Raw genomic sequence first — 11,527 nt, forward strand, 5'->3', positions numbered from 1 at the left:
CGTTCTGTCTTAAAAATGCCGGGGGCAACTTTTCAGACGATGGTAACCAAAATATTCGCTCCTCTTCTTCGCCACACTATGGAGGCTTACATCGATGACATGATGGCGAAGAGCAAAGACAAGTCTCAACACCTTGCTGACCTAGCAGAAATGTTTGCCATACTCAAACATCACAAGCTGCGTTTAAATGCCTCCAAGTGTGCATTCGGAGTTGGAACCGGGAAATTTCTAGGTTTTTTGGTCATAAACCGAGGAATCGAGGCCTACCCTTCACAACTCAAGGCAATACAAGAACTGGAGTGGCCAAACTCCACAAAGGGCATGCAACATCTCGCCGGAATGACAGTCGCGCTGAACCAATTTATTAGCCGATCTTCAGATCGTAACAAGCCTTTCTTCAAAACTTTGAAGGCCAAGTTCTTTTGGGATGACGAGTGCGACCGTGCACTGGCGGATCTAAAAGTATACCTTTCCTCACCCCCAATCTTGGTGACACCAAAATCGGGCAAAGAACTATATCTCTACTTGGCAGCTTCTCAGCACGCGGTGAGCGACGTCCTCATCCGCGCTAAGGGAATCCAGCACCCCCCCATCTTCTACGTTAGCAAGACACTGCTCCCGGCCAAATCAAGAAATCTGCTGCTAGAAAAACTGACTCTGGCTCTCATGTTGGCTTCCAAAAAGCTAGCGCACGACTTTCATGCCCACATGATTGTCCTGCTAACTGAATTTCCACTCAAGGTGTTCTTTGAAATGGTTGATTTCACCGACAGAAGTGGGTTCTGGAATTGGGGCAATACGATATCAAATTCCAGCCGCGCGCTACTATCAAAGCTCAAGCTCTTACCGACTTTGTGGCGGAATTTGTCACTGGAACACAACCTCTTTACCCTATCAATTTGGCTAGCGTGGACTTGGCGCTGCCCACGGCTCAGATAGCAGAAATAAGTGATGGACAACAAGTAGGAAAACGACAAGAGAAAGCTGAGTAAGAAATGGAAGAATCGGCCGATTAAACAAAATACAAGCTTGACAGAGATGTATAAAGAGACCAGAATGAGCCAACCAGTACCTTGAAGTGGAGGAACTCTCAAAATCCCTCCGACTGCTGGAAGTTGTTCATTCGCGAGATGTGGAAACTCTTCGTCGATGGGGCCTCCAATAGACATGGCGCCAGGCTAGGGGTCGTGTTGACATCCTCGAATGGGCTGAACATTAAGCATGTGATCATACTCGGGTTCCTAGCATCCAATAATCAGGCAGAATATGAAGCCAGCCTCGCCGGATTGAAGAGTGCTTTGAGAATGATGGCATCAGAACTTATGGTATTCAGCGACTCCAAGCTGGTTGTCAATCAGGTCACCAGGGAATATGAGGCCAAGGATGAAAGGATGGCTAAGTATCAAGCGCTGGTACGTGCAGAAATCAAAAAGTTTGCCGCAATAAGAATGGAACAATTTAACCTCGAAAAAAACAATGCAGCCGACGAATTAGCCAGCCTAGCATCTATGCAAATGACTTTTTCGATTTCTTTGATGATAGAATTCTTACCCTGACTGAGCATTGAGGAACTAGAGGTTCCCGAAGTACTCTGCGCCAACTTTGGACCATCCTGGTTGGATCCTATTATCACCTTCCTGAAGGATCAAATTCTACCCAATGAAAAGAAATAGGCCAACAAGATAAGGGCCAAGTCAGAGCGGTTTTGGCTCTCTCCGTCTGGCGCCTTGTACAAGAAATCTTTCACTGGGCCATACTCGAAGTGTGTCCACCCCAGCAAGGTTGAAACTTTCCTCTTCGAGATTCATGAAGAAATCTGCGGACGCCATATTAGGGGCAGATCTTTGGCTTACAGAGCAATTTCCCAGGGGTTATTGGTGGTCATGCATGCAGGCCGACACGTAGAAATATGTTCGCAAACGCAAAAAATGTCAAAAATTTGCTCACCAGATTCACCAACCAGACAAAGAGTTGCTCCTCCTTACAAGTACTTGGCCATTTGCGCTTTGGGGGCTAGACATTGTAGGACCTCTTCCAGCAGCTCCAGGCAATTGCAAATTTTTCATCGCTGCTACTGACTACTTCACCAAGTGGGTACAAGCCGAGCCATTGGCCACCATCAAGAAAAAAGATGTTAAAAAAATTGTCTGGCAGAATGTCATCACCCACTTCAGCATCCCAAAAGCTCTCATTTCGGATAATGGCACTCAGTTCGACAGAAAACTCTTTTGCGGGTTTTGCGAGGAGTTAAAGATTAAGTTCTACAATTCTACACCGGCCTACCCCCAATCAAATGGTCAAGTTGAAGCTTCAAACAAAACCATCTTAGACGGGCTGAAAAAGCGATTGGAGAAGGCCAAAGGGAAGTGGGTTGAGGAACTTCCTAATGTGCTCTAGGCATACCGCACTACACCAAGGTGCTCAACCGAGGAAACTCCATTTGCCTTGGCTTACGGCACGGAGGCAGTCATACCATTGGAGATTGGCATGCCAACCATCCGATCTAAAAGTTTCCAACCAGACTTGAACAATGAAGCTGTAGCCCTGGAGCTTGACCTAGCCGAAGAAAAAAGGGAACGGGCTCTAATCCACATAGCAACCTACCAACAAGAGCTCTCCAAGAAATACAACAAGGCCGTGCATCCTAGGCTATTCAAGGTCGGAGACTGGGTCTTGAGGAAGGTAATAGGCAACACAATGATCCCTGGCGAGGAAAAATTAGGAGCAAATTAGAAGGGGCCATACAAGATAACTGGCCTTGCAGGCAAAGGGGCATACCACCTGGAAGACTTAGATAGCAAAGCTATCCCTAGACCACGGAATGCGGCTAATCTTAAGATATTTTACTTTTGAAATGTACTCTTTTCTACTTCTTTGCTTCTTGTAACTTGGCCTTTTGGCATTGGGTGTAATCTGTAACATGTAGTAGAAGATGACCCCTTCTTTCTCTTACGTTCGCGTTTCTACACGAAAATGTTACAAAGACATTAAGGTGCTATGAGTACCAGGGGCAAGTGTTCAAAACTGGGATAACTTTTGTAGAATGAGCGGTTATCCGGTTATGGGTTGGTTTTTCTTGTTGAACCGAGCTGAACTTGCTCAACCGACCAGCTGTTAGTGTTTTGCCCAACTTGTATTTAAGCCGAGCCAATTTTGTTCATAATTATCCAAGCTGATTTTTGCTCGGCTTTGTGAAGCTGATTTTGCTCATCATTGACCGAGTTGATTTTAGCTCACCAATTGAAGAGCAGATTTTGCTCATAATTACCCAAGCTGTTTCTTGGTTGCCAATGAAGAGCAGATTTTGCTCATTACATTGAGCTGATTTTGTTCATCATTGACCGAGCTGATTTTGGCTCGCCAATTGAAGAGCAGATTTTGCTCATGATTACCCGAGCTATTTCTTGCTCGCCGTTATAGAGCTGATTTTGCTCACTCACCGAGCTGATTTTGCCCGACCGCACAAACAGAATCAATTTCGCCCAACTTATATTGTAACTGAGTTGACATTGCTCGCCCGCTTAAAATGTTGGTGTCTTTACCAAGTTCTTATTAAAACCGAGCTGACCTTGCTCGGCCTACCAAACAGTTGGTGTTGTGTTCAATTAATATTTTAAATCAAGATGAGTTTGCTTGTGAAATTGAGACCATTACGCTTAGAATGCACCGAGAAGATTTTATCTCGGCCAAATCGAAGAAAATGACAACCACAGGGCAAACAAAAATTTGCATACATGGCGAGGAAAAAGTTCAATTTTCATTCATGATAAAGCCTTATTACAAAAGGGGGGCTCGTAGCCGGCTACATCAATACACAAAAAAAAAAAAAAAAAAGGACAAACATAAGCCTAGTTGTGCCTTAATCGATATCTACAGCGTCCTCCAGGTTCCCCACCACCTCTTCTGCCACATTCTGTGTGGTTTCAGCGCCAGAGTCCATTTCTCGTTCGGCAATTGAAGGCTCTTGCTCACTGTTCAGCGCTGCCTCTTTCGATATGGCTGACAGTGGGGTCTTGTCAGTTGGCTATAGAGTTGGTTCATCGACCGCGCTGGCCTTCTCAGCGTCGTCTATTAACTTCTACTGTACGGCGGCAGCATATGCCTGCATATAGGAGGGAATGAAGGCAGGTGAGGGGTTATTGAACACCTCGGACTCCGGCGCCAGACCAAGTTTTTCCACAGCTATTTTCCAGCCGCACTAAAAAAATATGTCATTGGTGCCCGCCACCTGTCGCCCGTACACCCTTTCTCCCTCGGCGTATCCCCGATCTTTGGCGTCGTCCACTTCTTTTTTTAGCTCAACCCTGTGGATGGCGCGAAGCTTGGGTAGCTCGGCCAGATATCTCTCATTTTTGGCTTGCACGGCCTTATCCTTCTCCTCCTTGGCCTTCGCCAACTTCTCATCCAGGAGATCCCGCTCGGTTAACACTGCCTCGTGTGCAATCTTCAGCTTCTCCAGCTCGACTGTCTTGGATTTGTTGTCAGCGATAGCCTCCCTTAAACTCTGCAGCATATAAATCATACATTCATGCACCAAACAGTTTTTCTGCGCATCCTGCAGCAAGAGAGAAGTTAGTATGAGAAACCGATCGATAACTTAAAAGTACAATAACTCGATCACTTACCAGAACAACTGATTTTGCGGCTGACCAGAGGACTTTCAGGTTGGACAGTTCCTCATGCTTCTTCATGTCCGCAGGGAGAAGCAAACCCTTGGTCATGTTGAAGCCAAGCGAATGGTCCTTATCTGTATAAACGAAGTCCGCCTCTGTCACTACTCTACCTTTGTCTTTTAGCTCGGGTGACCAGACTGCAGGGGCAATGGAATGGGCGGATCGCCCGAAAAGTGGTTGTTCAGTCTGCTCTCCCAATTCAGTCGATGTAGCTCGGCCGAATCTTCGTCAACAAGGTGCTACTCAGCTTGCTCCTTTCTTGGCCTTTTTCCCGACCGACCAGTAGCTGCCTCACTGGCAAGAGCTAGCATGGGGCCCTTTTGCACAGCAGGCCTAGATGTTTGGCCTCCAGTCGTTTCAGCCGGCTATGAGTCGCTTGGCTCCCCTGTGATCATAGACTTTATGGCTCAGATTTTGGCCATTTCTTGTTCTTCTGTCAATGGTACAAGTTTGATTGGCAGAAGGTTTGGGTCCGGCTCTAGAGAGGGGACACAAAGGACGTCGGTCACCCTGCTCCTCTGCGACGCTGTGTAACGGTAACTTAGTTCGTAACCGAGCAATTTTTGAGGCTTTCGCTCCTTGGCCGAATGTGGTAACGCAATTCTTATGGCCTCTTGATTTGCGCAGGAGTAATTGTCGGCCAAGAGTCTGTAGTCTGCAACAAGAAAGCAAGGTTTAGATCGGCAAGAACAGGAACAATTACAAAATTAAAAACATGCTATGGTTCTCACCAGCACTCCTAACATCTTTTCCTATGTACCAGCCCAGTATGGGTGCGTCGGTGTCCTCGTAATTACCAGACACCCACAGGAAATCATCGTCGTTTGTCTCTTTATCCGGGTTACCTCCGAGAAGGTTTGCTTGGCCCTTCCTAACTTTCAGATACTAACAAAACACCCCTTTATTTTTGCTAAGTGTGTATTGATGGAATATCTCAATGAGGCCTAGATTCAGACCGAGTATCCTATTCGACGCGGCCACGCCGTTTATTATTTTGTATGCGTTGGTGGAGACTTAGGTCGGGCACAGCCTAGTCTACCTCAAAAATTCGCAGACTAAGGGTTGGACCTGGAAGCGTAGGCTGCCTTCCACAATGGATACCATTGTGAAAGGACATTTGTCCAATTCGCCTGAGGGACTGTCTCCTTTCTTGGCCAGCTCTAAGTGGACATCGTCTGGAATATTGTATTCTCTGTGGAGCTCGGCCATTACCCTAGGCGAATTAACCATAAACCAGTACTTCCCCATCTATCCCGATTTTATTTAGTTGGGTAATTTTGATTATAGCTCGGTCAAAATTGGGTGATTGTTTGCTTGGTCTTTGAGCCTCACCGACAGTTATGCTGAGTGGGCTTGGTCGGTCCTAGTTTGTTCTGCATTATTAAAAAATAAGTCCAAGTATTAGCGCGGTGTAACTTGCACGGCTCCTATGAGGAAGCTTTTTAGCTCGGTCTGAGATTCTGGGCCATTTGACCGGTTGTGGTGCTGTATTTCGGTTCCTATCTCGAGTCGATCTTCCTACAGAGAGGACCTCAAGGGAGGACCTCGAACCAGTTCCGGCTCGGCTAAATCCTATTTTTAGATCTAAAAGTGGGTTTTTGATCAGTTCTACCTAGAGTTTTCAGTATTCATCCTTAATCCAGAACCACCTACAGTAATCAAGGGAAATAAGGGGCATGGAAGCCCCATTGCTACTTAGGGCTTCAATTTGGCCTAATGCTCATAGATATTAATCCCACAGGAGCGGCATAGGCAATATTTCAACAGTCACGAAACAGACGGGAATTAAGAACACGAAGAACATCAATGAAGATTATAAAGGAAAATTAGAAAAACTCAAGGGTATGGATGCCAAGTCAGGACCCAGTCGACCACGACGCTTACTGAGGCCTTCGTGAGGAAAAAAATAGCTGGAAACGACTCAAAAAGCAACGACAACAGCGACGCTGGCGGTGGCAGAAGCTTGGAGGTCTGAAGCTTAGGGTTTCTGCTAAAGAGAGATGAATAGTGATGAGGATTTTTGGGCTTCTTGTGTGTATATATAGGGGAAACCGAATATGCGACAACTTTTCAAATCTTTGGTATAATATGGATAGCTATAGGAATGCACGGAACCAGTCAGGGAAGGCCACGTGTCGTTGAAAAGATGGTTTGTCAGTACAGCTAATTGATCGATGACAAGACTACATTCGCAATCCTTAATGACTGACCAATCTGGATAGCTCGACCGGAGTAGTAATCCCAATCACGCTTAGCTCGGATGGGATTAAGGGGCAATTGAGAGGGAGATTTGCGCCAAACAATTGGGCCGAGCTACGTCAGCGCGGGATATGGCGTTGCTCCTCACTAGGGCCAAGGACCATGAACTTGGCCGAACTGAACCAACACGGCTGCCCCAGCCCATCAAGTTGGGCCAGGCAAGCTGACCGAGCTATGATTCGGCTAAAATGGATATTTTCTTAAATCCGTACTGATGCCTTGGGCCGAACTACAAATAGTTCAGACTAACGTAGGGCCGAGGAGTTCTACGAGGCAGCAGGGTGAGGCCAAGATGCCGAACAACGCATCGTACGACCAGTTGATCCCGATGGACCGGTTTATTATAGCTCAGCCGTTCCAGTTTGTTGTGGTGTCAGTTTCTTCCAAGTGATAGCTTGGTAGTGTAATCTACCTGGACCAATGGTAAAGTAGAGAAAATCCACTCCTGGCATGCGTCAATACCGTTTGGCGGTTCGACAAACACTATTTGGAGGTTTTGGTCAGTACACGTGTAAGAAAAGTGGAGAGAGGAGCACAGCCGCCTGTCTTGAGAAGGACAGCAGAGGTAGTGCACCCACAATCTCTGAGGCTGCATGGCCAGCCTTGAAAAAGAAGAGAAAAGAGACGTTAGAGGTAAGCAATCAGAAAGAATTCCAAACTCTCTCGCTCTAAAGGGCTCTCTCTATTCTTCTTCTTCTTCTTCAAGTGTGCTGACTTGATCGTCAGAGGGTTTATCCGGCAGCACACCGTCGGACAGCTCACCATCTTTTGGTTTTCAGGTCAAGTGACGTCACGTGAAGCTTTGATTCAAGGAGCACAGACAACAGAGAATATTTCACCCCCGTACAATTGGCGTTGTAGACCGCCCGAACTCCACTCCGCGCACGAGGCCACGAATTGGGTTCTAGCTATTACAGTTCGGACTCCTGTCACGGTTCTGAATCTAATCTCACAAAGTGCAATGTAAGACTGATAAATCAACAAAGAATCCAAATCTGGCAATTGGTTTTCAAAAAAATCAATTTTGAATCAAAAGCGCCAAACATGGACTACTTTCCAGATTTCAGAGTCGCCACCTAAATATTTTATTTTGAGAAATTTAGGAAACGCTGACTCGTGCCTATGTCCACGTGTCCGTCATCACCAAAGTTGCCTCGGCTTGGGAACTTGGGTACGAGGGGGGAAGGTCATGAAATGAGCACCCCCGCTCGCCCGATCATAGGATCAACCTCTACTAAGCATGATATGTTGTTTTGAAAACACATGTGTTCTTATTCCAGTTTATTAATCCAACTTACTATGTGATGCGTACAGCATACAAGTATAGACTAAATCACTCGATTTAGAACAAAACATCTCATGTTTGTTTTTCGAAAGTGGTTTGAAGATACTACTCGCAAGTAGGCTAAAACGTGGATTTTCCACCAAACAAGGTGGGCTTAAAACATGATGGTTTACCACTTCGAGTGGGCTTAAAACTCACATTTTGATAAATTGTTCCAATTCAAGTAATGAAGCCTTCATCCACAGGCATTCATGCAGTTTATCAAATAAGCACATAGCCTCATGGCAAGCATGTTATCATGGCAACACTTACACACATGCAAGGATGCTAAAGCGTAAACACTCACAGTGTACTCCGAGCCAAAACAGAAACTAGTTAGAAATCAATGCATGATGCTAGCTATGTTAAAATGCCTAATGCAACACATGCAAAATGCAACTAAATAGGCTCGGCTATTCTAAGATGGCATATGAGTGCAACACTAGATAACATGCTTTGAAACACGTATTCAAGTAAGTATTGAAATTCAATGCAGTTTGAATGATGCGCCAAGCCCAGTGCATGCAAGACAGATGAATGATGCACGCATGCATAGCATAAGGTATGCTAATTGAGATATGCCCTAAACGAACCATTGAAAGCTGATAAGTAAAAGGGAGAAAGAAATGGGGTTGGAAGACATGCATCACACACACGCACACTTATTACAACATTTGCCATCTCGACGGAGGGTCCAATTAAATAGGCTAAGCTACGCTAAGCTAAGCTACTTATTACAAAACAAAACTAATTAACTATTCTAGTTAACTAATTAGTTATTACAACACAAATCGATTAGCTAAGTACATTAACTAATTAAGTATAAAACCAACGAATTAACTAGTTAATCAAAGCAATTAAAAGGAGCCTGGGGGCGAGGAATGCATGCATGCTCGGTTGCTTCTTCCCGAAATCTTGTTGCCTCGCCACCGGTTGCCTCTGTTTGCGTTTGCTTTTATTCTGAACACTAAACCAATTCCCAAACTACTTCTACTCTAGAACCAGAACAACTTTGAACCATCTTCAAGTTGGTGGACTGCCGGCCACAAGGGGAGACTGTAGGCCACCTGTCGACCACTTAAGGAGGCTGTAGGCCACTTAAAGTGGCCGGTCGGCCACTTCCTCTGGCCGGTCGGCCAATTGCTTCTTTACACTTCCATTTTGCTGCAAATAGAGTTCAACAAGGGCAAAGCAAGGCATTTGCAGGGTATGTGTGTACAACCACCCTCCTTATCATTTCTCAAGCTCAAAGGAGTGTGGTGCTCAACTCTCGGGCCACCAACCAAGCATCGCAATGCACGACGGCCGAGAAGCCGAGTTTGTACAAGTTTACGAATGCACAAGTAACACACAAGACTCTAGAGGCCTCTATCCTATCATGCACAATCAAGGGGGACGGCAACTAAGAAATGAGGCACATTTCATCACTTCAAGTATGAAACGTCTCTCATTTCTTGTGTTTGGATTAACGTCCGATCCAAACACATGCAATGCAACACAAACATGTTATCTTGGCATGTTTTACTTTGATTCATTTTGTTTACTCGTTTTACATTACCGATAAGCCCTTTAACCGCTTAAGTCCAAAAGTGAGAAGTCCTCTAATTTGAAAAACGGACCAAGCCACAAGCTTCTTGAGCATGAAAGAAGCATCATGCCATTGGGCATGAACGCTTCAATTTCTTGCTCAAACCAACAAAGGGCTTAAGACCTCTTTCAAAGTGATACAACAAATGAAAGATGGCACGCCATGGTATACATTTTAGCACTGAAATGGCACGACAAATGATGCTAAAACATGCTAACAACTCATGCAATGCATGCAAAGAGCCAAGAACACCTAGACTAGTGAAGGACACACACTAGAGGCATGCAATACTATGCACAAACAACCAAACCAGCCCAAAACAGAGCTATAACAGGTCAAAACAGTGGCTAAAATGTGCTGAGATGATAGCATGAAAGGCAAGAAATGCATGCTCATGCGTTGGCTCATAAACGAGGCATAAGGCTCAACTCTTAAAAGCATTGGAAGAGTGATTTAAGTGGAAGTATGGAAAAGATATAAGCTCTCAAATTACCTACCAAATGATGCCATATCATGCACACATCACAAATATAGCATGCTAAGGGCCTCAAAACTCAAGACTAGTGAAGTCAATTACACTATAGCCCTACAACGCAAGCCATACATGACCAAGGCCAATTGGAACAGAGTTTACGCATGCTAAATCAAGGCCAAAAGCATGCTGAAATAGAGCTAAAACAAGCTAGAACAATAGGCCAAAACACCAAGTATGCTAGGCTAGTGAGTGGGATTGCACTACAAGTGCAAAAACCAAGCAAGGGATGACCCAACCAACCAAAATCAAAGCTAAAGCATGTTAAATAATGGCCAAAAACATGCTGGAGTAGAGCCAATACATGCTAGAATTATGGGCTAAGGTAGCAAGCATGCAAGGCTAACAAGTAGGATTACACTACAAGTGCAAAGAGCAAGCAACCAATGATCAAACAAGCCAAAAATGGAGTTATGGAAGGTCTAAAAAGTCACAAAAATATGCTTGAAAAAGCCACAAAGAAGTAGAAACACATGCTCATTTGATAGGCCAACAACACAAGCAATCAAGACAAGAGGAGAGGGGACCACCCCCTCCCATTTTGGACCTCAAAACCACCTTTCCACCACTAAAATTCCTCTGGAATTCAATGGTTAAAGGGCCAAAAAGAAATGGTTTCAAAAGCTTTAAAAGATAGCTCAAAAGGCTTTACAAGCCAAGAAGCAAAAGGGAGAGACAACCCCCTAGCCAAACAAGGCTTAAACCACCATTTTAGAACCTCAAAATTAGAGTGTTTTATGATTCAAAACCAGCCCCAAAATAGTACAAAACAGTGGGAAAAGGGGAATAAAGCAAGTGTGCAAAAACAAGCTTGAAAGGGAGAAGTGCTTACCCTTGAAGCACAATAGCAAAATGGCCAAAATTCTGAGCTTAAGCCAACTTTGAGAGCTCAAAATAGGTTCCAAGGGATCTCAGCCCAATGGTGATCAAGTTTGAGCAAGGATGCCTAGGCCAAGTTGAGGTGTATCTCTTGTATGCACACAAGGGCAAGAGAGAGAGCAAACTAGAGAGAAAGGCTGAAATTTAGCTCTGAAATTTCTAGAGAGAGAGGACTTTTTTAGAGAGAGAGAGGCTCCCAAAATTGCTTCACCTTTCAATCTATGAGATATGGCTCAATATATAGCAATATATGAGCATTTGGTCGAAATATC

Source organism: Camellia sinensis, chromosome 9, assembly GCF_055761805.1.
Source record: "Camellia sinensis isolate YWXY chromosome 9, ASM5576180v1, whole genome shotgun sequence".
Taxonomy (NCBI): Eukaryota; Viridiplantae; Streptophyta; class Magnoliopsida; order Ericales; family Theaceae; genus Camellia; species Camellia sinensis.